Genomic DNA, 6,000 nt, shown 5'->3' with positions numbered 1-6,000 from the left:
GGCAGTCTGGGTTCTCGCTGCCCTCATAATGTGAAATCCTTCCCATTAGAGTTCCTGGATTTTATGAAAGCATGGTGGTTTTTAATGAGTGCATAACTCCAGGAAAGCTTTGCACTTCAAAGCCTGTTGCTATTACAGCCCCTGCATTAGTAAAGTAAGTAAGGGGATCAGTTGCACACGAAAACTTTGAGTGTCTTATGGCATTCGTCTGTAGCAAGACAGCCTTTCTGAAGGTGATTGCAGACGGACATGGCCCTGCATCTTTGAAGTATACTCAATGCGGAATCAATTCAGGAACTCACAGATACTAGTTATCAGCTTGTGTTTATTCACATCCCAGAGAAGGGTTTAATTAATGTAATACATATTGGTCAATTCTTTGCTTTTAAACTTTACCTTTGGCCCATCAGCAGATCAATATGTATTTTAATCTTCTTCTGTTTTAGAACTGGTTTTAAGACTCACAGCAGAGGCCTGGGCTTCACAATCATTAATCGCTATTATCAGCCTCTTTCATTTCCTAAACATCAGCAGTTTCTTAAAATTCTGCTTTCATTCCTCTGCTAAATGAGCCCTTCTTGCTCCTCGCTTGGTTCTGTAGTGTCTTTCAACCAAGTACAGAGTTTACCGCTAGCCAATAATGGGAAGAAAAGAATGCCCTAAAATTCTTCCTTGAATAACTGATCGGGCTTCATCTACAGCTGCACATAAAACTCAAGTAGGCCAGTCGCTTCTTGACGGGTGCTACCAAATACTTTTTGGAGGCTCCAGGTGGGTGCCAAAGGGTAGAGGACTCCCATTCTCGTTCTGTCTCTTTTACATGAGTGTCGAATTATTACCTTTGGATGGTCAATCATTCTACATATCACAGGATAGCTTCTTTGGTCCTGAATTGTCAGTGTTTTCTGATATCAAAGTTGGGGAGTCAGGAGACTCTGCCATTGTCTCATTGCATAATTGGAGCAAGTCACTTAATCTCTGTGGGTCTAAGTATCCTCACCTGTAAAAGGGAATCGCAAAAGGGCAGTTTGGGAAATTATGAGATAAATGTGAATAATGTATTTTGCACAGAGCTTGGCTACCATGACACATCCCAATAAAGGACTGTCCCTGTCAACAGTGTTGGAATCGCCGGTGTCCTGTAGACTAAGGAGCTTTAACTGAACAGAAGGAAGCAATCTGACTACATGGTCAGGTGGCTTCCCTTCAAATGCGTCTCTTACCTGATTTAGGAAGGAAAGGAATTTGCATGATTCGTTAAGACAACAACAACCACATACAGTCTTTTCACTTGATGTGTTGTATCGTTTCAAGCAGGACTGTGTCCATGTGCCACATTATGGAGCCTCCCTTCTTACGCTGCTTTCTTCACAAAATCCTTTGCACCGTTTAGAGTTGATTTTATTCTAAACATAAAAGTATACACGTCCAGGGGCACCTAGGTGGCTCAGTCAGTTGAGCGTCTGACTGTGGTTCAGGTCATGATCTCGCCATTTGTGAGTATGAGCCCCACGTCGGGCTCTGGGCTGACAGCTCAGAGCCTGGAGACTGCTTCGGATTCTGTATTTCCCTCTCTCTCTACTCCTCCCTCACTCATGGTCTGTTGCTCTCTCTCTCTCTCAAAAACAAATAAACATTAAAAAAAATTTTTTTTGAGTACACATGTCAGTAGTAGAAATGTATAAATATGTACAAGTATAATTAAATAAATAAAAATTACAGAGAAAATAAAATTATTCACTTCTGGTATTCCACCGCTGGTAGTATTTTGGCGGGCTTTCTCTCACATATGCACCAGTATAGACATTGACATTATGTAGACATGTAGAAACAAAACAAGTCATTTTGCATAGAGAAAAATAGGCCTGGTTCTGAAATGTAAACCCATTTGTTCAAAAGTCCATAGTGACTTTAAACTTAGCACAACATTTGTTGTTCTTGGGTAAAATCAATCTCCTTTGCTCTGCTGTGTGGCTTAGTTCACATCTCTGAAAATCTTGAGTGGAAAGTCAACAAAAAGAGTAGCTTCTATATACAGTTTGTGTCCTATCTTTTTGATCAAACACCAAATCATGAGAACTTTGCACTGTCACCTATGAAACCATGATTCTTTTTTAAAAAATTTTTTATGTTTTTATTTATTTTTGAGAGAGAGAGAGAGAGAGAGAGAGAGAGAGAGAGAACGATTGGGGGATGGGCAGAGAGAAAGGGAGACCCAGAATCTGAATCAGGCTCCAGGCTCCAAGCTGTCAGCACAGAGCCCGACGTGAGGCTTGAACGCACGGACCGTGAGATCATGACCTGAGCCAAAATCGAGAGTCAAACAGTTAACAGACTGAGCCACCCTGGCACCCCAATAAAATGATTATTAGAGACAGTTCTCATCTCAGGCAATCACACCCATCTCGATGAGCAGACTATTGTAACTCCTTACACAATTATCTAGCTCAAAGAGATTTCCCAAACAGTACTTACCCAGGAACAATTGCCTGTGGGACTTTGGGAATAGAACTGAGGATTCCTTAAAAAGGTGCTAAGTACCTACTAAGCTGCTTTCTTAGATATTCTTAACATACTCCAGAGATGCATGCGCGTGCACACACACACACACACACCAAAACTTATCACAAAACCTATAATACAAACTGTATAAAATATAGGAAATGTGACGTATCAACAGGTCTCAAAATATTAGGAAAAAGTCTGGAGAAATAAGCTAAAAATAGTAACAGTGTCATATTTTTTTTAAGCCAGATATGGGGCACCTGGGTGGCTCAGTCGGTTGGGCGTCCGACTTTGGCTCAGGTCATGATCTCACCGTCCGTGGGTTCGAGCCCCGCATCAGGCTCTGGGCTGACAGCTCGGAGCCTGGAGCCTGCTTCGGATTCTGTGTCTCCCTCTCTCTCTGCCCCACCCCCGCTCAAGCTCTGTCTCTGTCTCTCTCAAAAATAAATAAATATTTTAAAAAATGATAAAAAACTAAAAAAGTCAGATATTACTATGAAATTAAAGATATAAGTAAAAAGAGAAACGAGGAGGACTCTCATTGACTTGACAAGCCTTGTGTCCTGAGTACACGAAGAGACAGATAACTGAGCAAAGGAGAATAGACATCAAGACACAACCCTAAAAGGTGTTGATTATTTAAGGGGAAAAGGGGAAAGGGGGTCAAAAAAGGGAATGATTCTATCAAAGAAGTAGGAGGAAAACCAGAACGGTGCATTTATGTGGAAGCTACAGTAGGAGCTTCAGGAAGCCAGGAACAAGTCCACAGTTAAGTCTTGTACATGAAATCAAGGGATAAAACCTGGCATGATTGGGTGGATTTCTGAGTAGGAGGGGACCTTCAAGAGAGAACAGAAGTCACTGCTTCTTTTTTTTTTTTTTAATTTTTTTTTTCAACGTTTTTTATTTATTTTTGGGACAGAGAGAGACAGAGCATGAACGGGGGAGGGGCAGAGAGAGAGGGAGACACAGAATCGGAAACAGGCTCCAGGCTCCGAGCCGTCAGCCCAGAGCCCGACGCGGGGCTCGAACCCACGGACCGCGAGATCGTGACCTGGCTGAAGTCGGACGCTCAACCGACTGTGCCACCCAGGCACCCCAGAAGTCGCTGCTTCTTGAGAGGCTTTTCTGGAGATGCCCTCAGCCCCACCAGATCTCCACAGGCTCCTTCTATCACCTCTGCTGAGAGGGGAGCAGCCCCCACAAAGCCCCCTCTCTCTATGCACACAGACGACTGTAGGGAGGTGGGCCACAAAGACCCAAGCCTTCTACGCTAAGCTTTTGGCTTCTTAAACTGGAACATTATGTGGCCAGAGTCAATGGTGGCCATGCCTGAGCCATGCGGAAATGGAGCTGAGAGAGCCCATCAACAGAGGGAGAGGAAATGCAGCGAGTAGGAGTGAAAAGGGCCCAGGGGGCCCAGACGCAGATGAGAAAGAGGCTGCATTGTGAGAAGGACTCAGTTTCCTCTGCAGGCTGGGCTGCACTCCTTGCCCTGGGGCTCCATGAATTATCCTGCTTGCCTTCCAATATTGGGTAAGATCCGATGCCTGTAATCAAATTATCGGACACAGTGACCACTGTGTGCCATTTAGCTGTGTACAAATATTCCCTCACAGAATGTTCACAAGAGCTTGGCCAGAAAGGTGTCATTATCTCCCTCTTCCCTGAGAGGAATCTGAAGTCTGTGAGGTTAAATGACATGCCTAAAGTCACCCAGCTGCAGAGCGAATTTGGTTCTAAAGTCTCGTGCCACTGCTCCGGGCCATAAACACGATACAAGCTCAGTTACTGCTGATTGATAAGAAGTCCTGAGAAGCGCATAAAGCCTATGCCTGTGCTATAATCTCTTCTTTTATATTAACTTATAAGCAGAACACGTTAATTTGCATTCCTCATACATCAGCCTTCGGTGTGCTCCGTAAGAGAGGAAGTGTGTCGGAGAAAGTCAGAAGCTTCGCAAAAGAAGTCTGCATTCTCCCAGTTCGTGAAATAAACTACGACTACAATATGAACTTTATCAGAAGTTCGTAGAGACTCTAACAGAACTATAAACCTTTTCAGTTATTAAAAGAATCGAAAGCTTTTTATTGTGCATGAAAAAGACAAACTCCTCCCTTTCAAATTATTCTACTTTATAGTACAATTCCTTCGGCTGGGAGAACTTCAGACACTTTTTTCAAATAACCCCAACCATTTAATCTGTACCTTTAGGAAGTCATGCTGAGAGTGTATGGAAAAGAGGCAGACAGAGCCAGAAAAGAGGGGTGGGGAAGGCGGGGGGGGGGGGGGGGAAGAGAGAAGAAAAGGTAAGGCATTGTTTCTGAAGTAGTTTCTGGCCTACTTTAAAATGAGATGGGTATTTCTATCCACAAAGGACACCTGACATGGTTTAGGTGTCTACGACTTTAAACTTCCGCTTGTCTACTCCAGGCAAATCTCTCCACCTGTTTGTCTCCCCCACTATCCACAAATCAGGAGTGCTTACATTAATTGGGTGCTTTTACTGGAAGTTAGGATGCTATCTTAGCTCAGGCTGCTATAACCAAATACCATAGTGGGATGGCTTAATCAACATTTATTTCTCACAGTTCCGGGGGCTGGGAAGACCAAGATCAAGGTGCCAGCCAATTCAGTTCTTAGTGAGGGCCCTCTCCTGACTTGCAGATGGCCACCTTCTTGCTGTGTCCTTACATGGTGGATAGGCCCCTCGCTCTTCTTATAAAGCCACTAATCCCATCTTGAAAGCTCTACCTTCAAGGCATCATCTGACCTTAATTACCTCCCAATAGCCCACTGGGGGGTAGGGCTTCAGCCTATGCATTTTGAGGAAACACAATTCAGTCTGTAGCAGATGCCTTGAACTCATTATTCAAGCAAACCAACCATGGGGCGCCTGGGTGGCTCAGTTGGTTAAGCGACTGACTGTGGCACAGGTCATAATCTCACAGTTTGTGGATTCCAGCCTGCCTCGGGCTTTGGGCTGTCAGCTGGAACCTGGCGCCTGCTTCAGATTCTGTGTCTCCCTCTCTCTCTGCCCCTCCCCTGCTCACACTCTGTCTCTCTCCCTCTCAAAAAGAAATAAACATCCAAAAAATTTACAAATAAATGCAAAAATTAAAAACAAAAAAACCTCTGTGAACAACACTCCAGAATAGCAGCCGTGATGTTATAACAGGATACAAATGTCTACCCCAAGTAGAATGATAAACCTTGGACAATCACTAAGGACCTTCTATAATTTGGGAAGGTGGGAGAAAAGATCTTGGAGAATGGTTTTAGGCCATGGGAAATGGCTTTTAAGAAAATAGGTTTAGTAGGCTTCCATTGAGAGAATCCAAATTGGAAAACAGGGGCACAGGGGGAGCAGAGGCCCCACATTCAGGCTACTGTCTCAGGAATAGAATCCAGATGCGGAGGAGGGGGTCACCACCTGCTGCACCCCTTCTCTGGGACATGAGCTAGGAAGACACCAGGACTAGGCAAAGCTCAAGA

The sequence above is a fragment of the Felis catus genome, chromosome D4 (genome assembly GCF_018350175.1).
Source record: "Felis catus isolate Fca126 chromosome D4, F.catus_Fca126_mat1.0, whole genome shotgun sequence".
Taxonomy (NCBI): domain Eukaryota; kingdom Metazoa; phylum Chordata; class Mammalia; order Carnivora; family Felidae; genus Felis; species Felis catus.
The sequence above is the reverse complement of the archived record's forward strand: the minus strand, read 5'-3'. Positions refer to the sequence as shown.